This window comes from Crocodylus siamensis, chromosome 5, assembly GCF_052110815.1.
Source record: "Crocodylus siamensis isolate JL-2025a chromosome 5, ASM5211081v1, whole genome shotgun sequence".
NCBI classification, from domain to species: domain Eukaryota; kingdom Metazoa; phylum Chordata; order Crocodylia; family Crocodylidae; genus Crocodylus; species Crocodylus siamensis.
In genome coordinates this window covers 152595828-152615580 of record NC_143399.1, presented here as the reverse complement: position 1 = coordinate 152615580, position 19753 = coordinate 152595828, and the positions used below count along the sequence as shown (strand labels likewise).

Genomic DNA, 19753 nt, shown 5'->3' with positions numbered 1-19753 from the left:
TAGAGTGGCTCTTGGAGCCAGTCTAAAGCACCCAGAAAGTCACACTTATCCCCACTCTGAAAAATGGTGGTGGAGGCACTTTAATGAGCTTTAGTTAAAAGCACCCCGCCACCATTTTTCAGCACAGGGATGCCAATACATGCAACACTGAAGTCTGCTGGAGAAGTAATTATCGTACTCCAGCAGACTCAATTAAATCGACATGCTGTAATTATAACACATGGGAGCAGCCTCACTGCATGTGCATAGGCACCCTAGAAGTTGAGTATGTTTTTCAGACTTCATGGAGGCACCAAGTTATAAACTCTAATTAAATGTGTTGTTGTTACAATATCACAATAGTGCCCAAAGACTGGAAGAAGGCCAATGTGGTGCCGATCTTCAAGAAAGGGAGGAGAGTGGATCTGGCTAACTACAGGCCCATTAGCCTAACTTCTATCCTGGGGAAGATCCTAGAAAAGTTTATTAAGGAGGCCATCCTTGAGGGACTGGCCCAGGCTAACGTTCTAAGGGACAGCCAGCACGGGTTTGTTGCGGGTAGGTCTTGTTTGACCAATCTCATTTCCTTCTATGACCAGGTGACCTATCACCTGGACAAGGGAGAAGAGATTGATGTCATATATCTTGACTTCAAAAAAGCTTTTGATCTGGTATCCCATGATCACCTCTTGGCCAAACTGGCCAGTTGTGGCCTTGGCTCCACCACGATCCGCTGGCTGGGAAACTGGCTTCGTGGTCGGACCCAGAGGGTTGTGATTGATGGCAGTCACTCATCATGGTGCCTTGTGACCAGTGGGGTCCCTCAAGGCTCTGTCCTGGGACCCATACTGTTCAACCAAGTTCGCCGATGACACCAAACTTCGGGGCAAAGCATCCACGCCAGAAGATAGGCGGGTGATCCAGGCTGACCTGGACAAGCTCAGCAAATGGGCAGACGAGAACCTCATGGTGTTTAACACCGAAAAATGCAAGGTTCTCCACTTTGGGAGGAAAAACCTGCAGCACCCGTATAGGCTCGGCAGTGCTACGTTGGTTAGCACTACAGAAGAAAGAGACTTGAGGGTCATCATTGACCACAAGATGAACATGAGCCTCCAATGCGATGCTGCGGCTAGTAAAGCCACCAAAATGCTGGCGTGCATCCATAGATGCTTCTCGAGCAAATCCCGGGACGTCATTCTCCCCTTGTACTCAGTGTTGGTGAGACCGCAGCTGGAGTACTGCGTCCAGTTTTGGGCTCCACAATTCAAAAAGGATGTGGAGAAGCTTGAGAGAGTCCAGAGGAGAGCCACGTGCATGATCAGAGGTCAGGAAAACAGATCTTACGATGACAGGCTGAGAGCCATGGGACTCTTTAGCCTGGAAAAGCGCAGGCTCAGGGGTGATCTGATGGCCACCTATAAAGTTTATCAGGGGTGACCACCAGGATCTGGGGGAACGTCTGTTCACCAGAGTGCCCCGAGGGATGACGAGGTCGAACGGTCACAAACTCCTGCAAGACCGTTTCAGGCTAGACACAAGGAAGAATTTCTTTACTGTCCGAGCCCCCAAGGTCTGGAACAGTCTGCCAGCGGAGGTGGTTCAAGCACCTACATTGAACACCTTCAAGAGTAAACTGGATGCTTATCTTGCTGGGATCCTATGACCCCAGCTGACTTCCTGCCCTTTGGGCAGGGGGCTGGACTCGATCTCCCGAGGTCCCTTCCAGCCCTAATGTCTATGAAATCTATGAAATACAGTAGCTGGGGTCTTCCGACAATAAGCTTTATCCACAGAACAGAACAATTACCCAATGCTGCTAACTAAACTGATGACAACCTAGAAATCATTTTTTTTCCAGTCACTTCCCTTGGTGTTCAGTGACCTGCAAATGATAACAGCTTCCAAATGTAGCAGTATCTGTTGAATGTCCCTTGCAGCACCGTTTGCTTCATTTGGAGGCCCTTTTTTGACAGTTATCTTTAAGGATAACTTATGCCAGAGTCAAGTAGCTAAACACTTGCAAGCCCCTTCTCCTCCTCTGGTATTTTAGCTATTTGATTTTCTCACTTCTGGGGAAAAAAAAACCAAAAACAAAACCCATTTACTCTGATGTTCAGGGTCAGAGTAAAGTTGCATGAAAGGGTGGTAAAAAATGTTAAACCTTGGTTATAACACCACCTCCAATTATTGCTGCCTTGAATGCAGCCATTCCTCCCAGGAGTCAGAAATATGATTTGATAGGGGAGATATGGACAAAAAGATGAAGAGATGGCTTACACATTGGTGCTACAAAGAATGTTTTGGGACATTTTACCACTGTGAGCCAATCACAAAAAACAGACTTGACACATGGACTCTAATTTACAGGGTACTAGCTTTTTGGGGCTGAGCTTACATAACTGACAAAAAAGCTTTAAAACTAGTAAGTGTGGAGAGCAGGGAGATGCTCTTTAATTTTGGCTTTAGTACATAGGAAAATGTTGGGGTGGGGAAGAAATCAGGTAAGCGAGGATATGACAATGGATAAAGTGTCAGAGTAAGGCAATACAATCAGCAAAAGGACTGTGCTTAATTCTGCTAGGGAACTGGATTCAGTCAGTAAGAAATAAATGAGATGCTTGTACTCTAATACAGTGGTGCTCCGTGTTTGGTCTGCAGAGCTATGTTGCCCAGCTTGTGGGGCTCCCCACAAGTCCAGAAATCTGGCAGTGGGGGAGCAGCGACAATGTTAATTGCTGGTTGGCTTTGTTGCCAAATTTCCAGACCTGTGGAGGGCCCCAGGGACTAGATGACATGGCTGTTTGTGCTAGACTGGGCCAGTGCATAGGGTAAGGCTGACAGCCTGAGCCTACCTGACAACCCACAAAACTGACCCATGAAATACTCATCTGGCCCACGGGGCCGGGAAGGTAGACACCACTGCTCAAATTAAACAAAAAGTGGGAAACAAAAGCAGAGGAACTCAAATTACTGGCAAAGGATGGAAAATCAAATATTTATAAAGGATAATAAAAATATGTTGTAATAGTTGTCAGGAACAGAATGAGGGCACACACTGTTCAGAAGAGGTAAAGAGATGGTAGAGGTAGCACTTTACAATAACAAATGTATTTAATTAAAAAATAAAACAACATAGCATAGGTAAAACTGCATGAGAATAGGTCAAGATGCTGAGGAAAGACAGGTTCCCTTGAGGTAGGTCTGAAAGTCTAGTGTAGATTTTCAGAGTCATATTTGGCTATAGACAAAAAAATCTCCAACAGTAAGAGAGAAAAAAAACCTACTAGGAAGAGTCTTATTCTGAGATTAATTTCCTTTACATATACTGGAGGAAAAATGCTACTAATAAATAAATGGTAAGGCCCAGATATTCCTGGATGTGAAAGTTGGTAGATTTCTTCACCAAAAAGGCTGCTCACACTGGAGGCTAATCCAGCCTTGTATGAGCTACTTCACTTAAAAAGAGAAATGAAAAAAAATAGGAGTTGTTCTTCAGTGAGAGGGTAGGACAGAAATTGAAGATAATCTTAAGATGTATGACCCCAAAATGAAATAAATGTGTTTCATCTTTCAAGGAGGAAGAGAAGCATAAAGTTGAACATGGGGCCAAAAAAAGGAAAATAGTTAATAGGACGGAGGGTATGGAAATAATGTTTACTACAACCAGGAAGAAAGCAACAAACCAACCAACCACACCAATACAATCAAGTCAGGAGACAGGTGATCTCCATCCCAGAGTTCCAAAAAAGCTGGAATGTGAAACTGTAGGAATGGCTATAGTATTTTTTTCTTTGGTTTGTTTTTAACAAACCTATTAAATTCAAGACAGCACCATATGACTGGAAAACACCAAAAGACAGCACCTATATTTAAGATAGGCGAAAAAGATGTGCTATGAACAAATACAGGTCCATAATCTAATTTCAACAATATATAAGGGTGGGGTTTTTTTGTTTTTTAAAGATTTTTCCTTCAAAAAGTATGTCTAAAATGATATTCAGGTTACTTTAAGATCACTCTCAAGCTTATACAAGATGACCATCTATTATTCTACAAACCCATGAACACAATCCCCAGTGGCAGTCCATTCCAACCTTGGAAACTGTCAGCTGAAAATTTAGCAGGTCAACCCTGATAACCACTTACTTCCCAAACCATCCCTTTTTGTGGTACTGCAGCTTTGACCACAGAAAGGCCACCAACAGAAATCCCACATTTTCCTGTTCTAATCTTCTGACCCTTCTGCATCCCTTTGTATCTCCTTCTAAGCAGTAAATCAGGAGACCAATTCTTAGAAGGACACATAGTTTTGCATGGCACAAGGTAGCCTGGCATACATATTAGTGCCACACATAAGAAAAAATGGCAACCAAGTGAACTTTGGTATGAACTATAAGGTATAAAGTAAAGGGGTTAGGCCTGATCAGGTAAAATGAAGACAAATCTCAGCCATGAATATCAGCATAGATGTATCCTTAAACAGACAAAAGGAAAATGGGGAAAAAAAAATCCAGATAAAACACAAACACAGTTTATCAAGATAAGTCATACCAGTCTAACCAGATAGCTTTCTTTGATAAGTTATTTTCCAGACAAGGGAAATGTGTTAGCTCTAAATCAGGACTTCAGTAGAAGCACTTGATACAAGAGCAATGTGGGAAAATAGTATTTCCTGTCTTTTCAGGTCTACTTGAAGAATGCAAGGTGAATACAGAACTGGCTAAAGGAGAAACAACAGTAAGTATCAAACAATAGTGACAACAAGGTAAAAAAAAAGGGAAGGATGGGGTAGAAGAATATTAGAGGGAAGTCATTCTAGCCTTGGTCTTGGAATCACTATCACTTAATATTTTTATTAAATGAACTTAGACAAGAAGCAGGAGCGAGTCTAATGAATTTGGTCACGTTGGATTAATAGAAACAAAATGATATATTTCACTGTAAACAGTGTTAAGCATATAGGGATTAACAAGACTTTCTGCTATGAATTATATGATCATGAAAAGACAGAAGAAACACGTAGGTATATCAGTCATGAGGTAACACTAATGTGATGCAACCATGAAGAAAAAAGTGCAAAATGCAATCCTAGGATCCATCAGGAGAGGAAGTTTCAGTAGCGATGGTGAAACATTAATGCTATTGTATAATGTACTCTAATCCAGTTACGGATAAGGGAATGGTAAGCAAGGCCATGGACAGAGGTTCATTTAAAGTGGGATAAGGTCACAGATCCCAAAATCTCATGCTTCCTCCAATGCCATGAATGCATGGCAAGACATTCAAATTGGGATCAGGGAATCAAGTCTCAATTGCACCCCACTTGTCAGCATAGGGGAGCACGGGATTATAGTCCCAAATTCCCCTTGCATCGGCAAGTTGAAAATTGGGTGCCTGACAATCAGCTGATTTTCAGCTGGATTGGGATGGCCCCAGGGCTCCAAATGACCTCTGTTCAAGCCTAGTATAGTCCCCAAAGCTAGCAGATGTTCAGCTGATTGTTGACTGGATCAGGACTGCACTGAAGCTGCAGTCAGCCCGAGTTGTCCCCAGAGCCAGCCAACAATCAGTTGATTTGTTGGCCAGTGGGGACTGCACTGGGGCAGAGTGGAGATCCCAGTGGGGTTCTAACCCTACCACACATTCAATTTAAGGCACAACGGAAGCCAGCCACAAAATTATTAAACATACTATGTGGAATAATTGTGCAGCTTATTTCCCATTTTATTCCATCATTAATTGCCTGAACATGTGGCTGGGTTACCATTTAAGATGCGATTAACTAGTTAATCAGATCTTAGGTGTTCTGTAGGCTTCTGGCAGACATAACAGAAATGTTAGTACACAAATGCAAGGAATACAGACAAAATGAAGACATTAGAACTACTGGTGCAGGATGCAAAACCAACACCCAGAAGATCTCAGATGGAACACCACATAGCTGATCAGCCATCTTCAAATAATAAAGAAGGATTCAAACTGGAACAGGTTCAGAAAATAGCTCTTAGGATAAGGGGAAAATGGAGAGCCTATCTTATTTTGACAGGCTAAACAAAAATTGGTTCTTGTATCCTAGCAAAAAAAGAATACAAAGGGGGATAAAATAGAACTATATAGTTCACCCAACTTATAACTAATACTGAAAAATCACCCAAAATGTTTTTTTTTTTTAAATTTGGTTTTGTTTTAAAGAATTCTAGACTGTAGGTGGATAGAAAATTAAGCCCTTTATATCCCAAACATCATGGGGCAAGGTGGTTTTGTTTAAGTCTTATTACAGACATAAATGTGGAAACCTTCTAACTGCCTGTGCAAGCAAGAACACCAGTATAACAGAAGTAGATCCTTACATGTAGAGCAGACATGTTAAAAGATTCATTCAAATCAGATGTACCAACCGCTTCTCTTTCATCACCTGTGTGACGTGTTGGCTTTAAACTGTGAATTGGCTGCATTAAAGTCCTTTGCTCCTGTTCACACACATAGTCATACTCACACTATGATCTCACGTCCCCTCAAATCACATGGATATTTTGTTCCACTCCTTAAAACAGGACTACCCGGTCTACTTTACTAGCGATAGACAGAAGTATCTTCTCTGCACTTCCCTATAGGTCCATGCCTTTTGGAGATGAGGTTTACAGCATTACATAAGATTCTGGATTCAGCAATCAGATACCTTCCACACCTCAGCTTGTAAACCTTGATAGTTTACATTTATAATTCAAGGTCTTGTCCTAAAACAAAATTTTCCTCACTCCTATATTAGTTTTTTTTACCGCATCTCCATCTATTGACCTTAATTACTCAAATACAAGATAAGGTCCGTGTCCTCCCCACCCCCTCCAAATCGGTATGGTGAATAGCACCCCTCATTTTATAATTGCGTACAAAGAAATCTCACTAAATACACTGTTTATCAAACTGTTGCCAAAAGCAGCAGGTGCTCAGCAATAGAAACCAACTATGAGGTTAAATACAGCCAATACCAAGTATGACTATAAAACTCGCAGCCCACATTTTACAAACATGCTGAGGGGAGCTATGTCCATATCCCTTAAAAAAAAAAAAAGGGGGTGGGTGTTCTCTCCACAGGGAACTGGCACCGCACCTGGAGATGTTGTAATACCAGCCCTAATATCCTCTGTGTGGTGCCAAAAAGTCTATATTTGAGATACCAGTAGGAACCTAACACAAAATAGGTTAGTATAACCCATCTGTGTAAGACATGTGTAATGCCCATTAAGTACAGTCCCCCTCACAGCTGACTTTTTCCAAGTAGTGGTGAAATACAACATTGCATACATTTTGACTTCCTCTTCACTCCAACAGCTGAACTGTGCCTTTCTGTTCCGTTTCCAATTATGCCCATTTCCTAACCAGTTTTAAATGCCTGGCAAACATCATGAAATGGGGTCCCAAACAGAATTCCTCGTTGCCTGGGACATATGATTAGTGTGCCCCTACCCTTCAACAGGTGAAGCTGCAACCAGGTTGCCCTGAGCCTCATCTGCATAGGACTTGTGGCAAGAACACCTAGTTCCAGTCATGGGGGAGTGGTATCTGGAGTGTAGACACACACACACACACACACACACACACACACACACACACACACACACACAGAGCTGTGCTGTGAGGTCACCATGGCTTAAAGTGCTGCTGACTCATGGGACCCAGCCCAATGAACAATGTAGTAAGTCATAAGCCTCTGGACTGATATCATCCATAGTTTGTATTACATATAAGCAGGTGCCAAAATTCTGCTCAAAAACGTGTTTATGGAATACTTATGTTAGAACTTGCAGCAGTTTCAAAAAAAAGATAACATGCATCAATTCTGGATGAACAAAATGTATTGGTACTATACGCAAAATTGCTACAGCCATGTTTATTGTCAAGGTTATTGTTTTTTAAAATTTACCCCTGGCTTCTATGAGCTCAGGTAAAGCAGGTCTGACAGTAAAGAGAGGGAGAAGGAGATCCCAGGGAAAAAAGTTGGGGTGAAGCGGAGAGTAAAGGGGCTACTTGACCTACCAGATGTATTGTCCCTGCTGCAGCAGTGAGAAGATGACAAATTTTAGGCAAAATCTCCAACAACTAGATTCTAAACCTGAAAATTATAATCAATATTTAAGTTTTCCATATATAGAATCTAATGGGGGGGAGGTAACCCTATAATTGGGGTTGTCTTCTATTCAAGTAAGTATAGTATATTAATAATAGATTGTGGAATTCATTGCTTTACACCCATTAGTATATTTTAGAGCAATCCAAGTATCACATTTGGCAGAAGTCCAAGTGGAAACCAGCAATTTCTGACTTCTTTACCAACCTCTCTTTTTTAAAATTCCCTGTCCCGTGGTTTGGCTCTGCCATTTGTAGTACTTCACAAGCTTTGTTCATTTGCTTACTGTTGCTCTCAAATGAGCTACGTACAGGTGCTGCAATGGCATTCATAATTATCTAGAAAAATATGGCCCTCTGAATTCAGACTATGCCAATGTTTTTTAAAAAGGAAAAAGCCAAAATAGTACAAAAAGAAGTAGATGGCCAAGGAGTTTGTAAAAGTACCTTTTGAATAAAATTCCAAGACTAAATAAACCAGCCCCAGACACATTATATTTTTGATCGTTTCCCACCCATCATCTTCCATTTCAGAACTGGAAAGTTGCAAACACAGAGGGCAATTATTTTTATTGGCAAACAATGATACAAGGACACATAACGATAAATGCATGCCCAGTGCTCTTCCCCGAATCAAAAATAAATTTCTCATGCAGTGAATGGCAACAAATTTGCGGCCTACTAAGCAATGATATTAGGTAGGGATACAATTCCCTTAAGAGTTCAACTTTTGCAGGGACACAAACTGTGGTAAAAGAGACAGAAAAAAAAAATACTTCCCATCCAAGATATTTCATAGACACTAGATTTCACACACACTTCACTGAGCTGCGTGTACCCCATACATGAAAGCTATTCATATTAAGCAGCCACTTACTAGTTCTGTCTGAATACACCCAAGGCAAAGAACTGTCTTTCTGCATTGAGCAAAGGACTTTTGCACCACCCACATACTCTAGTCTTGTTAAGATAAATAATGCAAGCTTATTTGGCAATGTACATTTGGTAATGCAATGTGAAGTATTATTATGGGAGGTGTCATTATGTGAAGATTATCAAGGCTGTGAAACAGTCCTCTTGGTTATGAAAGGACTCCAAATGTCTTCAACAGCTGAACCATGTTACAAAGACAGCTGACTTGTGTCTCAAGTGGAAATCAGTTGTCATCTCACGCAAGTTCCACAGTACTTAGAGGCAAAATGTACAGCCTTGTGATTATGTCAGTATATACCCATTACCTTCATTACTGTTTCACTAAATTGTAAGTTGGGTTCATTTTTTTTTTTTTTAAATGAAGACTGGCCAAAACCAGTTCATCTCTTTTCTGTTACAGCTAATCAACTGACTTGAAGCAGCTCATGAAAAGCCTGACCAATTAAATTAAGCATTAAACAAAAACATTTTTGATGCATAAGAAATTATAATGTCCCATTACTCAACATTTGATCCTTTCAGAGATACCTCACCAAAGATTATCTCCCATACATTGAGTTACATATTGAGTTCAAAGATAGAGGAAAACCAGCTTGTATACATACAGCATTGTTCCTCTGGTAAAGTAACATTTAACACTTTCTTCGCATGTGCAAAAAAAAAAAAAAAAAAAAAAAATTATGAAGGGAAGGTACAGCTCAAAGATGGAATACCAGTATACAGAAGAATCAGGCAGCAAATGCAGTGGGAGCCAAGGATTATATTATATACATGAAACTATAAACACCTGGCATCAGCTCCAGAGTTATAGTTACCTAATTCTGACATTTTTACATCACTATTTGATGGGACAAATTAATCTCTCTTAAAACAAAAACACTCTGCTGGAGAAGGAAACCATTTCAATAATACAACACTGTCATTAACTAGAGTGCAGGAAAGATAGTCCCCAAAAGGTCACTTCACTTGTTTCCACCCTACACTTTTGCAATTCCCTATTCTTCAATTACAGGTGGGTTGTTGACTTAAAAAAACAAAACAGAACACCCTGAATGTTTTCTGCAAAGGAGGTTATTTGTAATGAAGGACTAGCTCCTAGCAGACAAGACAGTTCAATCTGAATGCAAGGTAGTATAGCCCTAAGGTAACCCATCTGCACCTTTCCTGGATAAATGAACAGGCTTCACTGGTCTTAAGCTTCCTCAGCTCTGGTGGTACCATGGGGACCACTAAAGTGCCACTTCTAAGTTATTCGTGAATAGGACTGCATTTGCAGTTGCTTATCAGCACCACAGTTCGGGAGAGCAAAAAAAAAAAAAAAGTCTGTTCTCCCTGAGAAAGCAATTGTTATTTTCCAGTTTGAAGAGCCATTGCTTCAAGCTGACCAACTTTTCAAAATGTTGCCTTGTTTCAGAACTTCCCATTTTTCTTGGGTTTTTTTCTTTGGGAGGTGGGAAGTTTGGTTTTTTTTTTGTTTTGTTTTTAAGAAAAAGCAAACCACCCCCCCAAAAAAAAATTGTGGCAAAATAGTTCCAGTCTCCATATCTGATGTTCCCAAGACCCTAAGCTCAATCAAATCCAGATTTTAAACAATGTGATACTGAAACTGCATTGGTTTTGATGACTTCTGGCACAGTTCAAGAGCAAATTTCTAGGCTCATATTGATCAGCTCTTTCCAATACCATGTGGGGTTTCTGCCCCCATGTCACTCCTTCCAAGATCAACAGTAACAAGACAGTCCACTTTTCTAAAGTGTGTAGTGTAGCTTCCTGTCACTACAGATCATGACATCATTCACTGCAAGTTATACAATAACATCCACTATACTAAAATCCAAACTTAACATCTTCCTGGTGTTTGGCTTACCCAATGAAATTAAAATGTTCTTGATTGAAGTTGACATGTTCCTCATATTCTCCAATAGAACTATTCTGCCCCAGCCTAGATCCTACCCTTCCTTAATATCCAAGTGGGATAATGAAGGACCTCACTATAAGAACTGTTTTATATTTTCAAAATTGACAGTGTAGCCCCTTACGGCTATCAGACTCAAGTTCTCTCTGTGCAAGCAAAAAGGGTGAGGGAGGAAATCAAAAGATAAAACAGATCACTCTGCTCAAATACTGTACAAGGCTTTAATGCTTTGACTATTAAACAAGCTTCTATCATGCTATGTCCCTTCAGCAAAATATTCTCCTGGTCTTTCTTGATTGTCCCAATATAATAGGAATATTTTTCACTGGCATCAAATGAGGGTGAGAAGATGCAAAGAAAACACTCAAGCTTCTTTTTTAATCTGTCAGCCTATTCTTGAAATGGTTTTCCCCATAATATTTTTTCCACATTTTATTCAGAAGAAGTGAAGGGATATTTTACTCACAAAGGATAACTCTTAAAAGAATGAATTTAGTGCTGCTTTCAGAGACCTTAAGCATACTACTCCCCAGCCTAGTGGAATTCCTGCATAGAAAAAAAAAGTGTAACCCATTATATATATTTAGCCAAATTAAAAATGACATTGGCTGCATGTACATAAATGAGTAGAATTTCCTACATATGCATGGTTCAACTTGCAGCTGACAGGATGCTAGTTTACTTGTTTGAATTGCTTCCACAGTTTGAGCAAGAGGGAGTTTGTAAGCATGGGCCAAACAAAAGGATTACAGTATGGGTTTGTTCATGTGAGGCTAGTGCAAGGACTGTATAACTGCAGCTAAACTTCACTTTTCCAACACACCTTAGACCTTAACCTCTCTCTACATTAACTAAATTCAATACAAGCATTAGTAATTTTAAAATTAATTTTCTTTTTTTGGCATGAAAAAAAATTCAAAAAAAGGTTACCTAAACAATTGCAACAAGATATTTCTGTTACTGAGAAGTGTATATCTTCCTAACTATTGTCTTAAGTAGAATAAAGGAAATAGCTGAAATGCATCTAAAAGGAAAAAGCTATCCAGTTTTCATCCTGAAGTATTGTTGGAAAAAAAGAGAAAAAAAACAAACAACCCACCACTTGTTGATGCAGAAGAAAGTCTCAAATTTGACAGCCACCTCTCAATCATCATAAAGCATTAGACTGTTACAAAAAAAAAAATTTAATTTGATATCAAAGTGCAGCATACATCATTAAAGTAAACATAATACTTGAGCAAATGGTTTTAAATCAAACAAGAATGCATGCTGTCCTCTACTGTTCGGCATAGATACTGGCTTCATCATGTAACAAGATGAGACAGATGTGATACAGGCACTAACTGCATACCTCAACAGCTTACCATAAAGAGCTAGATTTTGGTGATGACAATTTTAAATAGCACCCTATTCTAACATGACAGCAAACTGCAAGACTGTCCAGCGTTGTGACACAGGACAGGTGGATGAACATTCAAAAAGGGGCAGCTGAAACAATCCCTCCACTGAACACTAATTAAAGAAGGAAAACAGGCGATTTAAAGTTTATGGAAAGTGTAGCCCTAGACAGGGATGGTAGAACTTGGGTCTTTCCTTGAACAGTCAAACAGCAGTGGAGAAGTTGAAATTCAGTTTGAACCGATAAGTCATGCAGGTTGGGGTTTTTGTTTTTTTTTTTTTGGGGGGGGGGGGGACCAAACAGTGTTTAAAAAGCAACTCCCCCCAACATACATACAGTAACCTTTTCTATTGTTGAGCTAAACCTTCAGGTCACACACACACACACACCCCCCCCAGACAGCACAACATGTAAGAGACTTAATTAGTAAACCAGAAATTCATAGTGAAACTAAGGCCTCTACTCCAAGGTGATAGTTTAGACCCTGGGAAAACCTAGTTCTCACGCTTTTCTAATAAGAGTCTTAACTTCAGGTTAATTCATTTATTTCTGTGAGAAGTCAGGATGGAGCTAGCATGAAATGAGAGGAGGTCTGTAGTTAGAGGCTGAGGCATTAGCAGGACTGCACAGCAAAGCTTGCACAGTGCTTGCCACACCAAAACTGGTTCAAGTTATTAATGCTATTTCATTGTTAGTATCATGGTAGCACTCACAGGCTGCAATGAGTAAAGCTCTGCTGTGGTTACAGCTGCTGATAGACATGACTTCGGCCCCAAGAAGCCTGCACTGACTTGCTACATTTTTAAAGAGATGTTTAGGGCAACACAGGTTCAGCAAAATATTACAAATAAAATATACTGTGACAACTGACTATGAATCTCATAGTGGTTTTTGAAGCAAAGTAGACCATGTAGAATCCCATATTCCAACATCTGTCAAGGGAAGTGATATTGCTATCAACAGCTTGTTGATTAATAATGTATGTTTTTAGTTGTGGATTATGCAATACAAGTGAGACACCTACATCCAAAGAAAAGACACCACATACGCTGCCTTAAAAGGTGCCCTAATTAAAAATGTTGCAAGTTGCTTGAGACGTCAAATTGCCATAGGCTTGACTTTACTGCAATATAGAAAATGTATGCAAAAGTATTAAGCTGATTAAGTCTTGACCTTAAAAACATTCAGAAGGATGAGACTCTCTCTCTGTTAAAAGATACAGATCAATCATGAGCAGCTTCCAGCTGTGCAAGATGGGCAAGTTAGGGATGGAGGCTGAAGTAAGAAAGAGTGACAGATGTTCAACATCTCAGGATCAGGTCAAGATTAGATTTCTGAGTAACAAAATAACATTTTCTGCTTGGGCTTTATTTATCTATGGTCTTATACTGGTCACCAGTAACTTCCAGGAACAATTTGTATATCAAACTACATGATGAAAGTTAAATTTGACCAATTGCCTTTTTTCTTTTGTTTTGTGCCTAGCTTACAAACACATCTCTCCCTCAAAAAAAACCACAACAAAAGATAACCCCCCCCCCCAAGAGTACCACGCCCTGCAGAAGACATTAATTCATTGCTCACTTCCATACAGATTATTTATGGTTTCATCATATTACAGTAGTTCTTTGTTTATTTCTACACACACCTCCCAGGTATGCATGGATTTAGATACATCTTCTACTAAAAACAGCTGTGGGAGTCCAAATCTATACACATCCCGAGTAACACAACAACATATCCCTTCCAAAATACCAGAATTATTATATATTTATACAGACACACATACATATAAGGGTCCCAAAGAGCAAAGACTGATGCATTTTGTTTTGGTAACATTTTGTAAGAAACAAATTGGCCCTAATCAGAGGTGTGCACCAAGTTATGTAAAAATGAAAATGCATTGTGGACACCAATTATTAGATTCTTCTGTTCATTTTAAATGCATATTCCTGCAAGCACTGGATCATTTCCTACGGTCAAAACCTCACGTTCTTTTTGTCTAACCGGACCTCGATTCTGTACCGTTTCGATGCAGCAGCCTGGCAGTTTTCTATTAGCTTTACAGAAAATAAAATAAATATTTTAATTAAATATGAAAAATAGAGTAGCTCCTTTAATATAAAAAGAAAGTCATTTTATTCTGCATGTTGCTTCCAAATCTTTAGCTTTCCAAATAACATAGTTTAGGATCACAAAAAGTAGTGAGTGGAAAGCAAAAGCTTTCTGAAGTAGTGTAGGACATAACTTTAACTTTCATATACTGCTGTATGGGAGCATTGGGCTCACCTAGCCTGACCTTTAACATCACCTTTAATAATGCATGCTACTATATTATGGAGCTTTCAGGTTTCTGCCAATGACATTTGTGTGCTTATGATGAGCCAGATCCCACTGCCATTGAACTGGTTGATGTTGGTGGAAACTTGGCAACAGTATCAGAATACAAAGTTTAAGTGAAGTAAATAAGCCTCTTCTAAAACAAAGCTGGCTCATACTTATACAGACATGTCCCCATACTGCTGCCTCATCCATCACAACATTCCTTTGAAATGGATGTCATGAAAAGCTGAAATTTAGCCTAAAAGGTTAATTACTGCAAACCAAGAAAGCCTTCCTACTCAATAGTCAAGTAATGTATAAACTGCTAACAGCAACTAAGAACTCGTTTCTTAACAAGTGTGAATCCTGAAGAGCTAAGCTTGCCAAAATAATCCCACAATTCAATCTTTCTAGAGAGCATTGGAGAATATATATATGTAAAGGAAGGACACTGAAAACCCCTGCAATATCCAATTTACAGGAATGCAGCTGGGCAGCTTAGAGAGCAGCTCTCTGCAGGTAAGTCTTCGGAGAGGAAACAGTGTGGGCAGCTCAAGGACCCCATGGTGAAGGAGGGAATGGGACAAAGGTAGAGGCTGGGGACACTGCCCAGCCAGGGCAGTATATGGGACCCAGGGGATCAGCATCCTGCTGCTTAAAAATGGCAGCAGTGATGCTTGAACTAGAGCTTGTTGAGTAAGCTTCAGTTCAAGTGCTGTTGCCACCATTTTTAAGCATGGGGACACTTAAGCAGGGCAGACCTGAGCAGGTCAAGGGCAGATGCGGGTGCCTGCTGTAGGCTTGGCGTTATCTGCTCTGCTGCCTTTGCCCTGGGAGTCCCATGCCAACCCTGTGCCCCCTGCTTGCCCTACAGCAGGAGACTCAACTTGCTGCCCCCACTGCTGCTAGGAGGGCAGGGGGGCACAAGGAAGCATGGGGCTCCCAGAACTCAGGCAGCACAGCAGAGAGCCCCAAGCCCACAGCAAGTGGTCTGCATCCACCCCATGCAGAAGTCTGAGGGCACACATAACCCACTATGCCTCCCCCAGGAGATGCACACAGAGGTGGGAAGCTGCCCACCTCCCCTTGGATGAGCCACCCACAGCTCCATCCTGGTCTCTGCCCTGGATCCCATGAACTGCCCTGGCTGGGCAGCACCCCTAACCCCTGCCCCACTCCCTTCCTCAGGTCAGGGAATCTATCTGTCGCCCACCCCCCTTTCCCTTCCATAGACTTACCTGCAGGGAGTTGCTCTCCACACTGCCTGCCTGTACTCCTGGCCATGTGTACATGTGCATGCAGCGCCCCCTGCATCTGACTCTCAGCATCCCCAAGCAGGAGCCCTTGCAGGCTGGAACACTGCCTGCCTGCAAGGGGAAACCTGCCATTTCCAAGGGAACTCAGGCATCTGTGGACTCTGGCCTTGTAGGCAAGAGGAAACCCAGGTGTCCAAGGCCCTGGCCAGAAGGCCTAATTCATTTTATTTATTGATGAATATTATTGGCTACACTGGCCCAAAAAAAGGTCAATAACTGATAATGTAAGTTTCCCTTTTTATCAGTGCCAATCCAATATGCAACAGATATAATTGGTGTACCTCTACTTTTAACTATTTCTCTTTTCATCAAAGCATTAGTAGAACTGATATATAGTGCTTGCATTCACAGAGTACTGTATGAATGAACCAGGTGATAGTTATTGTAATAAATTAATCCTATTTGAAGTCTCACCAATACTTCCTGTCCTTGGCAAGTGTGCCAGTAACTTTCAGCCTTGTTCTAGGCCCAATTCAGCAGCCCACCCCCACAATCCACCCACACACACACATCTGTACATGTGCAGACAGACAGAAGCAGTCCCACAGATAGCAAAATCTGGCCAACCAAAAGAGGTCACAGTAAAGGATATTAATGAATAAAGAATGAAAAGCATTATAATTTAATCACTAGAACAAAGCTACACAAGTATGCATCTTATTCCAGTAAGATTTAAGAAAGGTTTGTTAGAGCAATATTTAATATGTTACATTTTTCAATCAAGAGCTGGCACTAAAAGATGCATTAAAGCTAACCGCAATTCTGATTTCCGTTATCTGAAGCCTTACAGTTTGCTTAAGCATTCCTTATGTTTTAAATACTGAATTAGGCTAAAACAGAATTAAAATTACATTCTAAACTCTGTGGTTAATCAGTGAAAGTCAAGAAACAAAACAAATACATGCAGCTACCCATGTCCCTTCATTTCAAGAAAGCAGAGACCGAACAGCACTCCTGAAGTACTTAGGGGCCTAGAAAAGGAAAAAAAACAAAAAACCAAAAAACCCCCCTAGACATATTACCTTCTAAAGCAACAGATTTAGTTGTGTTCTCTTTTATACTTATTCCAAATGGCACATAGTATTAATACTACTAAAATAAATTAGCAAAATGTCAGGTAAGTAGTGGAATGCTTAAGGGCTCATATAGATTATTTTCTGCTCAAAGTTGTAATAGAAATTACTCTTCACTAACCTGGAAATTGAATGAAGGTTAATGGATCCAGTTAACCTAATTCCTTGAAGAGGGAAGTAGTGGGGGGGGGAGTAGCAATTTCTTTTATACTTCTGAAAAGAATTACACAGTCATCTAAAAGTGATGGACTTGCAGATATGCTCAAGAGCTCTGGAGTTGCATTTAGCAGCCAGCTGGCTGCCAGCTAGATTTTTCCAAAGCACACAGCAAGAGGGGAAAATTTGCAGTGGCTCCCTGCTGAACCACTCTGAGAAAAATTCACCTCTCAGCTGTGCGGATTTAGTAACAGATACAGGATAAAATTTTTGAAACAGATGCTTAGTTTATTGATTAATCTAGAATTAGATACATTTCAGTACCACATAGAACAACACATCAGGACCTAAAGAAATCACAAAAATCCTGAACAGTGCACAGTACAAAGTAGGGAGAGGTATTTCTATAGGTTGATAATAAAAGAGAAGAAAATAATATACTCCACAAAGCACAACCAAGAATCTCAATGGACTTCAAGAGATGACTACACAGATATTTAAATCCCATTTCTTTTTTTAGGATGCCTTTGGAGAGTAGGCAGAATATACACAGACAGACATGTTAATGTGTTTTATTTATAGTAAAAGACAAAATTCCTCATTTATTAGGGGAAGAAAGGTTAAGTTCAGGCCTAACACCCAGACTGAATAGTTTTGACACCTCCCCCGCTTTTGTTGAAACTCACAGGGGAAAGGGACATCTATTCAGGCAAGGGTTCCTGAGCCAGAAGTAGGTCTCTCTTAGCCCGGGGCCCTTCTCCATTATGTGTCCGGTAGGCTAACCTGGATTCTCATCTGACTCCAGATGAAACCCTGTGTTGCCCACTTGTTTTCAAGCCACTTTTCTGGCCAAGAAGTTTTCCTGCTGCCTGCCCAACACCACAGCCTCTTCCTGCTCTTTCCAAGGTGGGGAAGCGATGTCCCCAAACACATTGTAAAACCAATATGCCCAGGTGGCCGTCAGTTTTTGGCAGGGGACATGGACGAAGCATATGGTAGCAGGGAGATGCCCGGCAAAGATACGGGGTATCAAATGCAACACGGCTGGCTGGAGAGATGGGAGAAGGGCAAATGCCTGGGGGTGACAACCCCTCCCCTCCAGGGTACCAACCCAAGCCCCGCCTGCATCCCACCCACCTACCTGAGGCAGCTGCCAGCAGGCTAGTGCGAGCTCCCCTCCAGCCCCCGCGCCCCACCCCGGGGCGGCGGCTCCTCATCGCGGCTGGGCAGCACGGCCGGGCGCCGCGCAGGGGACCGGGGAAAAAGAAGTTGAGCGGCGCCGGCAACCTCAGCAATAAACTCAGCACCGCTACCTGCGCCTCCGCCTGCAGGCGGGGAAGTGGGCAGGGATCATCTCACTTGATTGACAGCTGCGCTGACCAAAGAGAACCGCTCCTTCGGGCAGAGCTCGGGCGGCGCTAGCCCCCACCCTCCCCGGGCCGGCGGGGGGGGGGGGGGGTGTTTCCATGACGTCACAAGCGGCGCCAGTCGGACAGGTGGGGCGAGGGAACGTGGCGCGGGCGGGCGAGGCGGCGGCCCCAGGGAGGAGCCGTCGAGCACTGCCCGCCCCGCATTGCACGAGCTACCGCCTGCTTCCGCGCCCACCCACCGGCCCGGAGCAGCAGGATGCGGTACCTCCGTGCTTCACCGGGCGATCCCCGCACTGCTCTGGTCGCCTCTAAGTGTCCGCCGCCGCTGCCCAGCCTCGGTCCCTTCCCATTTGAGGCTCCTCGAGGTGCAGCCCCGAGGAGAAGTCCCTCCCTAGCCGGCCGGGGAGCCGCTGCCACTGGCTGCTCCGAGCAGGAGGAGGGGCTCGCGGCGCCCGGGCTCGTAGTAATCGCATCAAGGGCTCGGCATCTCCAGCGCTGCCAGGTGCGCGGCAATGAGCGCGCTTGGACGGGCCTCGCAGCCCTGGCACCGCGAGCAGACGTGCTCGAAATGCACCGGCCTTTTCATTCCATCCAGGACGAGCACACACCAGCTGCAGAGACTTCCTCAGCCTAACCAAGGGTTTTTAAACCCAAAAGCTTGCCAATTTTCCCCCCCAACTATTTAAGTTGGTCTAATAAAAGATACTAGATTCTCCCGAAGAACCTTGTCTGCCTATGTCTTTAGACTAACACGGCGACAACCTACACCCCCAAGCATTTTTGCAGCAACTCGTTGCTGCAGCATATTCCAAACCCAAGCCATTCGCACAGTCTTAACCTACTTTGGGGTTTTTTTTTAATTTAAGGACATTTTTTTTTCATGTTCCAAGTCAAATCAGCCAAATTAATTCCAGATCTGTGAGTTGTTCAAGAACCAAATATGGCCATACTACTGGCAAACTTCCTCCACCCACGCCTGGGGCTTCAGATGGTTCCCAATCCTTCAGTGGGCATCCAAGCCTGGAGACTTGGGGTTCAGGTGCCCCTGAATTGCGCTTGCCCTCAGCTGTATGGCTGCCAAAGCAAGCTAGGCAGGAGCCTCCCATTTCCATAAAGCCAGCATGTAGCCACAATCTTCCCACTGGAAGTGCAAGTGGGAG

The 19753-nt window shown here is 42.2% G+C and overlaps 1 protein-coding gene across 5 annotated transcripts in view; it reads right to left on the bottom strand.

The window, feature by feature from the left end:
- Nucleotides 1-19285, bottom strand: part of OSBPL3 (oxysterol binding protein like 3) — a 164563-nt gene extending 145278 nt beyond the window's left edge. For 2 of the 5 annotated variants that reach the window (XM_090046740.1, XM_090046737.1), the window contains exon 1: nucleotides 18859-19285. The gene's annotated coding sequence lies outside the window, so the exon portion shown is untranslated. Of the gene's footprint in view, nucleotides 1-17909; nucleotides 17989-18364; nucleotides 18651-18858 lie in introns of those variants that run through there. The other 3 variants (XM_090046739.1, XM_090046738.1, XM_090046741.1) reach the window with 2 other exon arrangements.
- Between the last annotated feature and the right edge of the window lie 468 nt (nucleotides 19286-19753).